The 16,637-nt window shown below is 46.6% G+C and overlaps 1 protein-coding gene across 2 annotated transcripts in view; it reads left to right on the forward strand.

Annotated features, from left to right (window-relative positions):
• The first annotated feature begins 592 nt into the window (after positions 1-592).
• Positions 593-16,637, forward strand: part of LOC140409355 (interferon-induced very large GTPase 1-like) — a 54,281-nt gene continuing 38,236 nt past the window's right edge. The window contains exons 1-3 of one of the 2 annotated variants that reach the window (XR_011940327.1): positions 593-714; positions 4,933-5,085; positions 9,093-9,437. The gene's annotated coding sequence lies outside the window, so the exon portion shown is untranslated. Of the gene's footprint in view, positions 715-4,932; positions 5,086-9,092; positions 9,438-16,637 lie in introns of those variants that run through there. The other variant, XM_072497786.1, reaches the window with a different exon arrangement.

A 16,637-nucleotide genomic window follows, 5' to 3' on the forward strand; every position in this document is an offset into this window, starting at 1 on the left:
GTGCTGCTCCACCTCGTTAGTGGGGCTGGTTTAGCACAGTGGGCTAAGACAGCTGGCTTGTAATGCAGAACATGACCAGCAGCGCGGGTTCAATTCCCGTTCCAGCCTCCCCGAACAGGCGCCGGAATGTGGCGACTAGAGCTTCTTGAGTGTTGGAGCTTTACTCATCCAGGCAAGTGGAGAGTATTCCGTTACACTCCTGACTTCTGCCTTGCAGATGGTGAACAGGGTTTGGGGGAGGTCAGGAGCTGAGTTATTCGTCGCATAATTCCTACCCTTTGACCCGCTTTTGTTGCCATATCATTTATAGATAACTTAATTTTGAAAAATAAATTTGTGTGATATGGGTATCGCTGGCTAGGTCAGCATTTATTTCCCATGCAGAGGTAATCTAGGGGCTGTTTAGAACAGGGCTAAATCGCTGGCTTTGAAAGCAGACCAAGGCAGGCCAGCAGCGAGGGTTAAATTCCCATACCAGCCTCCCCGTACAGGCGCCGGAATGTGGCGACTAGGGGCTTTTCACAGTAACTTCATTGAAGCCGACTTGTGACAATAAGCGATTTTCATTTCATAAATCGTGTGATTTCTTGGAAATGCAAATTGAAACTGAAAGTGCTCAGTTTTTGCAATATAAAGCCACAGACTCAGGACTGAAGAATTTCATTTAGACATCCAGCACTACCCTGTCCACTGAAGACGACAACTGGTCGCCAGGTAATTGTGTTTTGTTATTTGTACTGAATTGCCGACTCTCCGCTTATTGCTGTCACTTGCTGAGTGTTTTAGTTCTCCCTCCGTCTCATCTCTCTCTGTTTATCTCTCTCTCTGAGTGCGCTGTACAGTGCCTGAGGTTTTTTGTTCTAATTTAACTTCCTCTGTCTCAGTCTTTGTTGCTGGCTCGGCCTCTCTCTCTCTCACCTTGCATTGGGTGTATCACTCAGTGTCACATTCCTCTTTGTGTGATGCCGGCCTCCCTTTGTCTGATCTGCAGTTTGTGTATCGACATGATTCTCCAGCAGACCAATCCAGACTTTTTAAGTCTGGCAAGTGGGTGAAAATTGAGTAGAGAAAAACAGAGAACATGAGAACTAGGAGCAGGAGTAGGCCATCTGGTCGCTCGAGCCTGCTCCACCATTCAGTAAGATCATGGCTGATCTTTTTGTGGACTCAACTCCACTTACCCGCCCGCTCACCGTAACTTTTATTCCTTTACTGTTCAAAAATCTATCTATCTTTGCCTTAAAATCATTCAACAAGGTAGCCTCAACTGCTTCACTGGGCAGGGAATTCCACAGATTCATGAACTTTTGGGTGAAAACATTCCTGCTCAACTCAGTCCTAAATCTGCTCCCCCTTATGTTGAGGCTATGCCCCCTAGTTCTAGTTTCACCCCCCAGTGGAAGCAACCTGCCTGCTTCTATCCTATCCATTCCCTTCATAATTTTATATGTTTCTATAAGATCCCCCCTCATTCTTCTAAATTCCAATGAGTATAGACCCAATCTACTTAGTCTCTCCTCATAAACTAATCCTCTCAACTCCGGAAGCAATCTAGTGAATCTCCTCTGCACCCCCTCCAGTGCCAGTACATCCTTTCTTAGGTAATCATGCCAAAACTGTACACAGTGCTCCAGGTGTGGCCTCACCAGCACCCTATACAGCTGCAACAGAACCTCCCTAGCAATGAGGACAAAATTCCATTTGCCTTCTTAAATGCCCGCTGCACCTGCAAACCAACTTTTTGTGATTTATGCACAAGGACACCCAGGTCCCTCTGCACGGCAGCATGCTGCAATTTTTCACTATTTAAATAATCATCCATTTTGTTGTTATTCCTGCCAAAATCGATGACCTCACATTTACCAACATTGAACTCTATCTGTCAGATCTTGCCCACTCACTTAAACTATCAATATCCCTCTGCAGACTTTCGCTTGGCTCTGCCACGTTTCTTAGTGTCATCTGCGAACTTTGACACATTAACTTGGTTCCCAACTCCAGATCATCTATATAAACCATGGACCCACCACTGATCCCTGAGGGACACCACAAACCACTGATCACCAACCAGAAATACATCCATTCATCCCCACTCTTTGCTTCCTGCCAGTTAACCAATCCTCTATCCATGCTAATACATTACTTGTAACGCCATGCACCTTTATCTTCTGCAGCAGCCTTTTGTGCGGCACTTTGTCGAATGCAGATACATCGCATCCACCGGTTCCCCGCTGTCCACCCCGCTCATAATGTCCTCAAAGAAGTCCAATAAATTAGTCAAACATGATCTGCCTTTCATGAACCCATGCTGCGTCTGTCCAATGTGACAATTTCTATCCAGACGTCTCGCTATTTCTTCCTTAATGATAGATTCAAGCATTTTCCCCAGCACAGAAGTTAAGCTAACCCGCCTTTTATCGACCTCCTTTTTTAAACAATGATGTCACATTTGGGACATCAATTGGGCCATTTCTTGATCATTCGCATTGATCCTGACCAATAAAGGGGTGGGTGCCCTGATGGTTGGGTGTGTCCTAGGTGGACGTTGGCCTGCTTTGTTTTCTGCTTTCTGTTTGGGGAACTGGCGCCGCGAGGTCTGGGCCCAGATCGGTTACTTAAGTATCTTCCTTTGTTCCGGAGATGGGCCATCCATATGCTAAAGGGCCTACAGTTTCAGTCTCGTCTGGGAGCTGTTTCTCCAATATGCAGACAGGCTCTGTGCCTGCCTGCTTTCTTAACATTGTCCATTTTTCCCTGCAATCTTTGCAAATGTCCATTTTGTATTCTGGAAGTGGCCATCCCAGATGGCGACACCATTATGCTTCACAGTGTTAATCAGCCGCAAGCTACATTCCTCCTGCACACAAAAAATATCACAAAGTGAGGGGTGTGGACAAAACAGAAGAAATCAACACACAAGATTTCACAGAAGATGACGATAATACTTTCTGACCCTCTCACCTAGTGCAGAAGTCCCGATAAACCTCCGGGTGCTCTGGTTTCCTCCCACGAGTCCCGAAAGACGTACTGTTAGGTGAATTGGACATTCTGAATTCTCCCTCTGTGTACCCGAACAGGCGCCGGAATGAGGCGACTGGGGGATTAGACAGTAACTTCATTGCAGTGTTAATGTAAGCCCACTTGTGAAAATAAAGATTATTATTATTAGCTCTGCTGCTCCTCAACCTATTCCATAGTCTGATTCCTCTCTGTCTGCTGAGTGCCGCTCACACCCATCACCTGCACGTGGTATGCCAGGGCCTGGTCTAGGAGCAGAGAGCCCGGGGGTACTGGGGCAGGGAGGGTCAACTGGGAGAGGTGGATGCAGGTCAGCTCGCATCTATGGTGGCATCCTTCAAGCTCGCCTCTTGAGGTGTTCTTTTGGGAAGGGGAGGGGGGGATGGGGAGGGAGGGAGAGAGAGCACCCCAGGTGGGCCGACACCACCGAGTTGAGATCCTGCGGGAGAATGGACACGTGGTCAGTGAGAGGGAAGGATCATCATCCTGGTATGTACAACTCACATGTGACAGGTCATCTGGATGAGGACCGGTGGATACTCACCTCTGCGGCATAGGCCAATAACAATGTTAATAATAATAATAATAATAATAATAATAATAATCGCTTATTGTCACAAGTAGGCTTCAATGAAGTTACTGTGAAAAGCCCCTAGTCACCACATTCTGGCGCCTGTTCGGGGAGGCCGGTACGGGAATCTTGGTGATCGATCTGACCTCGGCCACCCCCACGACCTCCAGGGTCCGTGCCTCGTACAGGATGAGAAAACTGAAGTCAATACCCGCTGTCTGTCTGGGCCCTCCCCCATCTGTTGTGGGCTACCTTCTCCTGTGGGACATAGAGGGGGCATTGTGAGCGCAACACTTCATGCATAATTGGGGGGGAGGCATGGCGTGAGACAGGTGTGGCCAGCACTGCTGGGCATGCTGGTGGATGCCAGGGTGTGCTGGGGCACAGGCGTAGTGTTGTGCTGGGGTGAGGGGGGGCAGTTACAGGTCATTGGGGGGTGCGTTTGGGGCTGGCAGGGGGGGCCGGTGCCAGGGGGCCGGTGCCAACTCACCCATACGGCCAGGTGGAGGGTGTTGAGCTTCTTGCGACACTGGGTGGCAGTCCTCCTGGTCACACTCCCCGAGATGACGGCCGCTGCCACTGCCTCGCACGCGGCACTGGCTGCCTTGTGGCTGACCCACTGACCCCTTCGGGGGAACAGGGTATCCCGCGTGGACTCCACCGTTCCATCATTCTAGCCAGGTCAGCATCCCGAATCATGGAGCTGGTATGTGCTGTGGCATGGCTGCATGCTGCCTGGGGTTTTCTCCGTGGGATCAGATGATGTGCTGCTCCACCTCGTTAGTGGGGCTGGTTTAGCACAGTGGGCTAAGACAGCTGGCTTGTAATGCAGAACATGACCAGCAGCGCGGGTTCAATTCCCGTTCCAGCCTCCCCGAACAGGCGCCGGAATGTGGCGACTAGAGCTTCTTGAGTGTTGGAGCTTTACTCATCCAGGCAAGTGGAGAGTATTCCGTTACACTCCTGACTTGTGCCTTGCAGATGGTGAACAGGGTTTGGGGGAGGTCAAGAGCTGAGTTATTCGTCGCATAATTCCTACCCTTTGACCCGCTTTTGTTGCCATATCATTTTTAGATAACTTAATTTTGAAAAATAAATTTGTGTGATATGGGTATCGCTGGCTAGGTCAGCATTTATTTCCCATGCAGAGGTAATCTAGGGGCTGTTTAGCACAGGGCTAAATCGCTGGCTTTGAAAGCAGACCAAGGCAGGCCAGCAGCGAGGGTTAAATTCTCGTAACAGCCTCCCCGAACAGGCGCCGGAATGTGGCGACTAGGGGCTTTTCACAGTAACTTCATTGAAGCCGACTTGTGACAATAAGCGATTTTCATTTCATTACACAGTAGATTATTACCAATCGTGTGATTTCTTGGAAATGCAAATTGAAACTGAAAGTGCTCAGTTTTTGCAATATAAAGCCACAGACTCAGGACTGAAGAATTTCATTTAGACATCCAGCACTACCCTGTCCACTGAAGACGACAACTGGTCGCCAGGTAATTGTGTTTTGTTATTTGTACTGAATTGCCGACTCTCCGCTTATTGCTGTCACTTGCTGAGTGTTTTAGTTCTCCCTCCGTCTCATCTCTCTCTGTTTATCTCTCTCTCTGAGTGCGCTGTACAGTGCCTGAGGTTTTTTGTTCTAATTTAACTTCCTCTGTCTCAGTCTTTGTTGCTGGCTCGGCCTCTCTCTCTCTCATCTTGCATTGGGTGTATCACTCAGTGTCACATTCCTCTTTGTGTGATGCCGGCCTCCCTTTGTCTGATCTGCAGTTTGTGTATCGACATGATTCTCCAGCAGACCAATCCAGACTTTTTAAGTCTGGCAAGTGGGTGAAAATTGAGTAGAGAAAAACCGAGAACATGAGAACTAGGAGCAGGAGTAGGCCATCTGGTCGCTCGAGCCTGCTCCACCATTCAGTAAGATCATGGCTGATCTTTTTGTGGACTCAACTCCACTTACCCGCCCGCTCACCGTAACTTTTATTCCTTTACTGTTCAAAAATCTATCTATCTTTGCCTTAAAATCATTCAACAAGGTAGCCTCAACTGCTTCACTGGGCAGGGAATTCCACAGATTCATGAACTTTTGGGTGAAAACATTCCTGCTCAACTCAGTCCTAAATCTGCTCCCCCTTATGTTGAGGCTATGCCCCCTAGTTCTAGTTTCACCCCCCAGTGGAAGCAACCTGCCTGCTTCTATCCTATCCATTCCCTTCATAATTTTATATGTTTCTATAAGATCCCCCCTCATTCTTCTAAATTCCAATGAGTATCGACCCAATCTACTTAGTCTCTCCTCATAAACTAATCCTCTCAACTCCGGAAGCAATCTAGTGAATCTCCTCTGCACCCCCTCCAGTGCCAGTACATCCTTTCTTAGGTAATCATGCCAAAACTGTACACAGTGCTCCAGGTGTGGCCTCACCAGCACCCTATACAGCTGCAACAGAACCTCCCTAGCAATGAGGACAAAATTCCATTTGCCTTCTTAAATGCCCGCTGCACCTGCAAACCAACTTTTTGTGATTTATGCACAAGGACACCCAGGTCCCTCTGCATGGCAGCATGCTGCAATTTTTCACTATTTAAATAATCATCCATTTTGTTGTTATTCCTGCCAAAATCGATGACCTCACATTTACCAACATTGAACTCTATCTGTCAGATCTTGCCCACTCACTTAAACTATCAATATCCCTCTGCAGACTTTCGCTTGGCTCTGCCACGTTTCTTAGTGTCATCTGCGAACTTTGACACATTAACTTGGTTCCCAACTCCAGATCATCTATATAAACCGTGGACCCACCACTGATCCCTGAGGGACACCACAAACCACTGATCACCAACCAGAAATACATCCATTCATCCCCACTCTTTGCTTCCTGCCAGTTAACCAATCCTCTATCCATGCTAATACATTACTTGTAACGCCATGCACCTTTATCTTCTGCAGCAGCCTTTTGTGCGGCACTTTGTCGAATGCAGATACATCGCATCCACCGGTTCCCCGCTGTCCACCCCGCTCATAATGTCCTCAAAGAAGTCCAATAAATTAGTCAAACATGATCTGCCTTTCATGAACCCATGCTGCGTCTGTCCAATGTGACAATTTCTATCCAGACGTCTCGCTATTTCTTCCTTAATGATAGATTCAAGCATTTTCCCCAGCACAGAAGTTAAGCTAACCCGCCTTTTATCGACCTCCTTTTTTAAACAGTGATGTCACATTTGCAGTTTCCCAATCGGCCGGAACCGCCCCAGAGTCCAGCGAAGTTTGGTAAATTACCACAAGCGCTTTTGCTATTTCCCCCCTCTTTTAGTACTCTGGGGTGCATTCCATCAGGGCCAGGGGACTTATCTACCTTTAGCCCCATTAGCTTGCCCAACACTGTTAGCTGCTTAGCTGCTGTTGGAAAAGTCAAAAGTTCTACTCCTTCTCACAAACACCTTTGTTTTCCTTTAACACAACTCTGTACAAAAACTCTATCAACACATCACATGCCCCAAAGGCCACCTGTCAATTACTGGATACTTAACATAAATGAGACATTTAATTGGAATGCCTCTTAACCCATTCCTCAACAGTCTCCCTTCCTTGGAGAAAAAATAATAATTTGGTGAAAACAAAATTACAAAAAACTCAAAAACACACGCAATTTCCCCCCCTTCTTTTTTTTTTAGTTTTGGAAGGATAAAAAGCAAAGCCACAGACACAGGCGACCTTCATTAACAATATCCAAAAGTTTCTGTGAACTAGCCCCTTCTTTTCGTAAAACAGTCGGACAATTGATAGCTACTGTTGACCCATTTAATTTTTGCTATCTCTTCTCTCTCGAACATCTGCTTCAAACTTGCGATGTCTATCCTTAACCTTTTCTCATTGACACTTTTTGTAGAGTGCACATTTTCCCCACAGGGATTTATTGTCAATGTGACACTCAATGGGTATGTTCCCCAAATTCCCTATCCCAAAATTTCTGTCAATATCTGAGATATATAAAATGCCATATCCACTGTCTCGACAAGGCTTAACGTCTCAGCAGCCATAGTGCTTTTGACCACTCTCCTTTTTTCTTTGTTTCCCACACAAGAGGGAATTTACCATTGTTACCCAAAAGGAAAATTATAAAACCTCCTGCGTTTGAAACCCCATCACATATTTGCATAGGACGCATCACTATAAACTTTGAGTTTCAAATGCCTACGGTAACCTAAAACCGGGAACCTCAAAACACACTCCTGCATTTTTAGTTTGACCAACACTTTATTTGCTCTTATTATGTCTTCCACTTTGGGATCATTCAGTTTTGTACTTAACTCTAAGACATCAAAACTAACATCCGGTCTAGTCTGTCTACCTAACCAATTCAGTTGCCCAATTAAACTTCGCAATTGCTCTTTTTCCATCTTTGAAACCACTGCATCTTTTTGTGAAACCCGACCACGATTAATTGCTATTGGGCTGATGCTTTCCAAATAAGATTGCTGACGTAAAGTTGCCCTAACTTAGTCTGTCCAATTTCCAGTCTAATATAATTAAATGCACCGGAAGCCTGACTTCCAACCCTGAATTCTTTCCTCAAACCAGAGATGACAATAGCTTCAAAATCACTAGTCCCACTCCACAAAAAATCATCGACATGCATCATGAAGATGCCAGATTTTCTTTATAGTGCCAGTAAAATATTGCCGGATCTACTTTCAACTGGCAACAGCCTAACTTTAACAAAACTGACCTTACCAAAAAATACCCGACTCTAGACGCATCATTTAATCCATATACACATTTGTTCAACTTTCAGAGTACCCCTTCTGTGTTAGCTGCTTCTTTAGGAGGACGGAGAAAAATGTCTCTCTGAAGCTGATGCCCTTGCAAAAAGGCAGCTTTTATATCCATAGATTTGCTTTCCCATGCCTTTGTGGCTAATAGAGCCAAGAAGATCTTTAAAATGACCTTTCCTGCCGTAGGAAGGAAATCCTGATCTTCTAAGTTTTCTTCAAATCCCCTTGCCTCAAGCCTGGCCTTTGCATTATAAGTTCCATCCGGAAGAACCTTTTCCGTGCAAATCCATCTGTCCCCTATCTGGTACTTCCGTGGAAACACCAAATTCACTCCAACGATGCAATTCTTGCTGTGTGGCATTTTTAATAACTTTTTCATCTAATTTATTGGAAGCCACCAAAATCTCACGTGCATGTGGGCTTCTACTCCTAGTAGTCTTTATAGTCTTACCCATGTTCCGAGACCTTGATAAACTACGTCCCCTATCCAGCCTGGTATCTCGTTCTATACTGCTACTGCTTGATTTTTCCATTCTGCTATGGGATGTCCTTTCAATAGTTCTCGACCAATTCCTGCGAACCTGTTCACTATCCTATGTACTATCTAAAGTGGCACTGCGTTTCTGTGCCCTCCATTTTTGAACGTCATGTTCCCAATCCATTGTCTTAACACCCTCCCCTGAATGCTGTACATTCAACCAATGTTTATACTTTCCAGTGGCCTTCCTGCTCTACTAATAACAGCTGCATCCTTCAATTGACTAGACCTTTCAGGCAAGTATGTTACTTTTATATCAACTTTTGGCAGTTGTCCTTTCGGAAAAATGGCCTGTTCTAATTCATCAGAAGTATTGTCTTCCTCCACAGAAACCCTGGCTATATCAGTTAACTGGTCCTCCTAGTTCTGTAACACGTGTGTACCAGATGACCCTGGTTCCTCGTCATGTCTGTCTGCTCTGTCTAAATTTGTAAACTGTACCCATTATCCTTGGTGAATGTACCTTAACAGTTTGATTGCCATGTTGCAAAATAATTGTTTTGCCACCTATGCCTATGATCTTCCCTGGGCCTTTCCATTCATTAAAATTATCTCTCTTATAGTATACTATGTCTCCTTGCTGAAAAACGGTATTTGATGGCCGTACATTATGCCTTAAAGCTCTGCAAATACTTTCAGAAACTTCTGCTTCCAAAAAGGTTTTTCTACTGCTATGTAATGCATTTAAATGCTCAGCAAAGGCAGAGCTAATCGTAGACCCTTCCCAAGCTGGAGGCTGGTCATCCAATATGGACAGAATTTTAGGATTTCTACCAAATACTAATTGATAGAGACTGAATCCCCTAACCATCTGCAAGAATTCTTTGCATGTACCGCCCATGCTAAAGCTGAATTTAACTTGCAGTTTGGTCTCTCTGCCAACATTTTCCAGAGCGTGTCATCTATTACGGCATGGTTTCTTTCACACACACCATTACTAAATGGGCTTTCCGCAGCCATATTCATAACTGTGGTATTCACGTTTTCACACATATCCCTAAACTCATCATTAGCAAATTCTCCCGCATTGTCCGTAAGGAATTTTGCCGGTGGGCCCATTCCTGTCCCTATCCATTTTTCCACGATTTGATCCAGAATTACTCTCTTTTCTTTACTTCGTACAACAGTTGAGTGACTAAGTCTGGTTGCTACATCTGCAAAATGCAAAATAAATATTAAATCTGGCTGCTAAATCTACAAAATGCAAAATAAATATATTGTTAGCTTTATCCCAGATCTTAAAGTCCACGGCCACAATGTTGTTAAAATCCCTGGCCATCCTTTAATAACTTTTTCAGCCTCCGAGGAGACGGATGCACAAATTGTCTATGCAGTTTTAATACAAGCTTTTTATCAGCTAAAGTCCCATTTCCAACTGCCATTAACCGGAAACTTGTGAAACTTTCAAATTCCTTAACCTTGTTACAATTTTCAGCATTCAAAGAGTCCAGGTAAATTTAAAAAAACATTTTTTTTATTAAGGTATTTTTATAACAATGACAAAAACAATAACATTAACATGGCAAAATAATTATTTCCCCACCCGACCCAATCTCCACACACCTCAACCATCTAACACCTATCCGCCCGCCCCCACTTCAGAATGCTGCTTCTGCCGCCATTTTAATTTTCCCCGAGAAAGTCGACGAATACTTGTGGGGGGGACGACTTACCAGGGGTAAGCCATGGGGTACGGGCCTCTGGCACGGAGTCTGTCCCTGTTGCTCAGAAGGGAAGGGGGGAGAGGAGCAGAGCATTAGTAATTGGGGACTCTATAGTCAGGGGCACAGATAGGAGATTTTGTGGGAGCGTGAGAGACTCACGTTTGGTATGTTGCCTCCCAGGTGCAAGGGTACGTGATGTCTCGGATCGTGTTTTCCGGGTCCTTAGGGGGGAGGGGGAGCAGCCCCAAGTCGTGGTCCACATTGGCACCAACGACATAGGTAGGAAAGGGGACAAGGATGTCAGGCAGGCTTTCAGGGAGCTAGGATGGAAGCTCAGAACTAGAACAAACAGAGATGTTATCTCTGGGTTGTTGCCCGTGCCACGTGATAGTGAGATGAGGAATAGGGAGAGAGAGCATTTAAACACGTGGCTACAGGGATGGTGCAGGCGGGAGGGTTTCAGATTTTTGGATAACTGGGGCTCTTTCTGGGGAAGGTGGGACCTCTACAGACAGGATGGTCTACATCTGAACCTGAGGGGCACAAATATCCTGGGGGGGAGATTTGTTAGTGCTCTTTGGGGGGGTTTAAACTAATGCAGCAGGGGCATGGGAACCTGGATTGTAGTTTTAGGGTAAGAGAGAATGAGAGTATAGAGGTCAGGAGCACAGATTTGACGTCGCAGGAGGGGGCCAGCGTTCAGGTAGGTGGTTTGAAGTGTGTCTACTTCAATGCCAGGAGTATACGAAACAAGGTAGGGGAACTGGCAGCGTGGGTTGGTACCTGGGACTTCGATGTTGTGGCCATTTCGGAGACATGGATAGAGCAGGGACAGGAATGGATGTTGCAGGTTCCGGGGTTTAGGTGTTTTTGTAAGCTCAGAGAAGGAGGCAAAAGAGGGGGAGGTGTGGCGCTGCTAGTCAAGAGCAGTATTACGGTGGCGGAGAGGATGCTAGATGGGGACTCTTCCGAGGTAGTATTGGCTGAAGTTAGAAACAGGAAAGGAGAGGTCACCCTGTTGGGAGTTTTTTATAGGCCTCCTAATAGTTCTAGGGATGTAGAGGAAAGGATGGCGAAGATGATTCTGGATATGAGCGAAAGTAACAGGGTAGTTATTATGGGAGACTTTAACTTTCCAAATATTGACTGGAAAATATATAGTTCGAGTACAATAGATGGGTCGTTTTTTGTACAGTGTGTGCAGGAGGGTTTCCTGAAACAATATGTTGACAGGCCAACAAGAGGCGAGGCCACGTTGGATTTGGTTTTGGGTAATGAACCAGGCCAGGTGTTGGATTTGGAGGTAGGAGAGCACTTTGGGGACAGTGACCACAATTCGGTGACGTTTACGTTAATGATGGAAAGGGATAAGTATACACCGCAGGGCAAGAGTTATAGCTGGGGGAAGGGCAATTATGATGCCATTCGACGTGACTTGGGGGGGATAAGGTGGAGAAGTAGGCTGCAAGTGTTGGGCACACTGGATAAGTGGGGCTTGTTCAAGGATCAGCGACTGTGTGTTCTTGATAAGTATGTACCGGTCAGACAGGGAGGAAGGCGTCGAGCGAGGGAACCGTGGTTTACCAAGGAAGTGGAATCTCTTGTTAAGAGGAAGAAGAAGGCCTATGTGAAGATGAAGTGTGAAGTTTCGGTTGGGGCGATGGATAGTTACAAGGTAGCGAGGAAGGATCTAAAGAGAGAGCTAAGACGAGCAAGGAGGGGACATGAGAAGTATTTGGCAGGAAGGATCAAGGAAAACCCAAAAGCTTTCTATAGGTATGTCAGGAATAAGCGAATGACTAGGGAAAGAGTAGGACCAGTCAAGGACAGGGATGGGAAATTGTGTGTGGAGTCTGAAGAGATAGGCGAGATACTAAATGAATATTTTTCGTCAGTATTCACTCAGGAAAAAGATAATGTTGTGGAGGAGAATGCTGAGCCCCAGGCTAATAGAATAGATGGCATTGAGGTACGTAGGGAAGAGGTGTTGGCAATTCTGGACAGGCTGAAAATAGATAAGTCCCCGGGACCTGATGGGATTTATCCTAGGATTCTATGGGAGGCCAGGGAAGAGATTGCTGGACCTTTGGCTTTGATTTTTATGTCATCATTGGCTACAGGAATAGTGCCAGAGGACTGGAGGACAGCAAATGTGGTCCCTTTGTTCAAAAAGGGGAACAGAGACAACCCCGGCAACTATAGACCGGTGAGCCTCACGTCTGTAGTGGGTAAAGTCTTGGAGGGGATTATAAGAGACAAGATTTATAATCATCTGGATAGGAATAATATGATCAGGGATAGTCAGCATGGCTTTGTGAAGGGTAGGTCATGCCTCACAAACCTTATTGAGTTCTTTGAGAAGGTGACTGAACAGGTAGACGAGGGTAGAGCAGTTGATGTGGTGTATATGGATTTCAGCAAAGCGTTTGATAAGGTTCCCCACGGTAGGCTATTGCAAAAAATACGGAGGCTGGGGATTGAGGGTGATTTAGAGATGTGGATCAGAAATTGGCTAGCTGAAAGAAGACAGAGGGTGGTGGTTGATGGGAAATGTTCAGAATGGAGTACAGTCACAAGTGGAGTACCACAAGGATCTGTTCTGGGGCCGTTGCTGTTTGTCATTTTTATCAATGACCTAGAGGAAGGCGCAGAAGGGTGGGTGAGTAAATTTGCAGACGATACTAAAGTCGGTGGTGTTGTCGATAGTGTGGAAGGATGTAGCAGGTTACAGAGGGATATAGATAAGCTGCAGAGCTGGGCTGAGAGGTGGCAAATGGAGTTTAATGTAGAGAAGTGTGAGGTGATTCACTTTGGAAGGAATAACAGGAATGCGGAATATTTGGCTAATGGTAAAGTTCTTGAAAGTGTGGATGAGCAGAGGGATCTAGGTGTCCATGTACATAGATCCCTGAAAGTTGCCACCCAGGTTGATAGGGTTGTGAAGAAGGCCTATGGAGTGTTGGCCTTTATTGGTAGAGGGATTGAGTTCCGGAGTCGGGAGGTCATGTTGCAGCTGTACAGAACTCTGGTACGGCCGCATTTGGAGTATTGCGTACAGTTCTGGTCACCGCATTATAGGAAGGACGTGGAGGCTTTGGAGCGGGTGCAGAGGAGATTTACCAGGATGTTGCCTGGTATGGAGGGAAAATCTTATGAGGAAAGGCTGACGGACTTGAGGTTGTTTTCGTTGGAGAGAAGAAGGTTAAGAGGAGACTTAATAGAGGCATACAAAATGATCAGGGGGTTGGATAGGGTGGACAGTGAGAGCCTTCTCCCGCGGATGGATATGGCTGGCACGAGGGGACATAACTTTAAACTGAGGGGTAATAGATATAGGACAGAGGTCAGAGGTAGGTTCTTTACGCAAAGAGTAGTGAGGCCGTGGAATGCCCTACCTGCTACAGTAGTGAACTCGCCGACATTGAGGGCATTTAAAAGTTTATTGGATAAACATATGGATGATAATGGCATAGTGTAGGTTAGATGGCTTTTGTTTCGGTGCAACATCGTGGGCCGAAGGGCCTGTACTGCGCTGTATTGTTCTATGTTCTATGAATGGCTGCCACCTCTGAGAGAACCCCAACATTGACCCCCTCAAGGCCAACTTTATTTTCTCAAGACTGAGAAACTCAGCCATGTCACTGACCCAGGTCTCTACACTCGGGGGCTTCGAGTCCCTCCAATTAAAAGGATCCGTCTCCGGGCTACCAGGGAGGCGAAGGCCAGGACATCGGCCTCTTTCACTCCCTGAAATCCCGGATCTTCTGACCCTCCAAAAATCGCTACCTCCGGACTCGGGACTCGTGTTTCTAGCACCGTGGACATTGCCTTCGCAAACCCCTGCCAAAACCCTCGGAGCTTCGGGCATGCCCAAAACATGTGGACATGGTTTGATGGGGTTCCCGCGCACCTCGCACATCTAACTTCTACCCCGAAAAACTTGCTCATCCTCGCTGCCGTTATGTGTGCCTGGTGGACCACCTTAAATTGTATTAGGCTAAGCCTGGCACATGATGAGGAGGAATTGAGCCTGCTTAGAGCGTCCGCCTATTGACCCTCTTCTAACTCTCCTCCTAGCTCGTCCTCCCACTTGCCCTTGAGCAAATTAACTTTAATTTACTAATTAATTGACGCAATGTCAATTAGAGGGGTGCAGTGCTCTGACTGTGAGATGTGGCAGGTCCGTGAGGTTTCCAGCGTCCCGGATGGCTTCATCTGCAGAAAGTGCACCCAACTGGAGCTCCTCACAGGCCGCATGGTTCAGTTGGAGCAGTAGTTGGATGCACTGAGGAGCATGCAGGTGGCGGAAAGCATCATAGATAGCAGTTATATAAATGTGGCCACACCCAAGGTGCAGGCAGAGAAATGGGTGACCACCAGAAAGGGCAGGCAGTCAGTGCAGGAATCCCCTGTGGTTGTCTCCCTCTCGAACAGGTATACCCCTTTGGATACTGTCGGGGGGGAGGGGGGGGATAGCCTATCAGAGGAACACAGCAGCAGCCAGAACAGTGGCACCATGGCTGGCTCTGATGTTCAGAAGGGAGGGTCAAAGCGCAGAAGAGCAATAGTCATAGGGGACTCTATAGTCAGGGGCACAGATAGGCTCTTCTGTGGACGTGAAAGAGACTCCAGGATGGTATGTTGCCTCCCTGGTGCCAGGGTCCAGGATGTCTCCGAACGAGTAGCGGGCATCCTGAAGGGGGAGGGCAAACAGGCAGAGGTCATTGTACATATTGGTACTAACGTCATAGGCAGGAAGGGGGATGAGGTCCTGCAGCAGGAGTTCAGGGAGCTAGGCAGAAAGTTAAAAGACAGGACATCCAGGGTTGTAATCTCAGGATTACACCCTGTGCCACGTGCCAGTGAGGCTAGAAATAGGAAGATAGAGCAGCTAAACACGTGGCTAAACAGCTGGTGTAGGAGGGAGGGTTTCCGTTATCTGGACCACTGGGAGTTCTTCCGGGGCAGGTGTGACCTGTATAAGGACGGGTTGCATCTAAACTGGAGAGGCATAAATATCCTGGCCGCGAGGTTTGCTAGTGTCACATGGGAGGGTTTAAACTAGTATGGCAGGGAAGTGGGCACCGGAGCAATAGGTCAGAAGGTGAAAGCATTGAGGGAGAACTAGGGAATAGGGCCAATATGGCTCTGAGGCAGAGCAGACAGTGAGAAGTTGCTGAACACAGCGGGTCTGGTGGCCTGAAGTGCATATGTTTTAATGCAAGAAGTATTACGGGTAAGGCAGATGAACTTAAGAGCTTGGATTAGTTCTCGGAACTATGATGTTGTTGCCATTACAGAGACCTGGTTGAGGGAAGGACAGGATTGGCAGCTAAACATTCCAGGATTTAGATGTTTCAGGCGCGATAGAGGGGGATGTAAAAGGGGTGGCGGAGTTGCGCTACTGGTTAGGGAGAATATCACAGCTGAACTACGGGAGGACACCTCAGAGGGCAGTGAGGCTATATGGGTGGAGATCAAGAATAAGAAGGGTGCATCACAATGTTGGGGGTTTACTACAGGCCTCCCAACAGCCAGCGGGAGATAGAGGAGCAGATAGGTAGACAGATTTTGGAAAAGAGTAAAAACAACAGGGTTGTTGTGATGGGATACTTCAACTTCCCCAATATTGACTGGGACTCACTTAGTGCTAGGGGCTTAGACGGGGCAGAGTTTGTAAGGAGCATCTAGGAGGGCTTCTTAAAACAATATATAGACAGTCCAACTAGGGACGGGGCTGTACTGGACCTGGTATTGGGGAATGAGCCCGGCCAAGTGGTAGATGTTTCAATAGGGGAGCATTTCGGGAACAGTGACCACAATTCAGCAAGTTTTAAAGTACTGGTGGACAAGGATAAGAGTGGTCCGAGGATGAATGTGCTAAATTGGGGGAAGGCTAATTATAACAATATTAGGCGAGAACTGAAAAACCTAGATTGGGGGCGGATGTTTGAGGGTAAATCAACATCTGACATGTGGGAGGCTTTCAAGTGTCAGTTGAAAGGAATTCAGGACCGGCATGTTCCTGTGAGGAAGAAGGATAAATACCGCAAATTTTGAG

This window comes from Scyliorhinus torazame, chromosome 3 (genome assembly GCF_047496885.1).
Source record: "Scyliorhinus torazame isolate Kashiwa2021f chromosome 3, sScyTor2.1, whole genome shotgun sequence".
Taxonomy (NCBI): domain Eukaryota; kingdom Metazoa; phylum Chordata; class Chondrichthyes; order Carcharhiniformes; family Scyliorhinidae; genus Scyliorhinus; species Scyliorhinus torazame.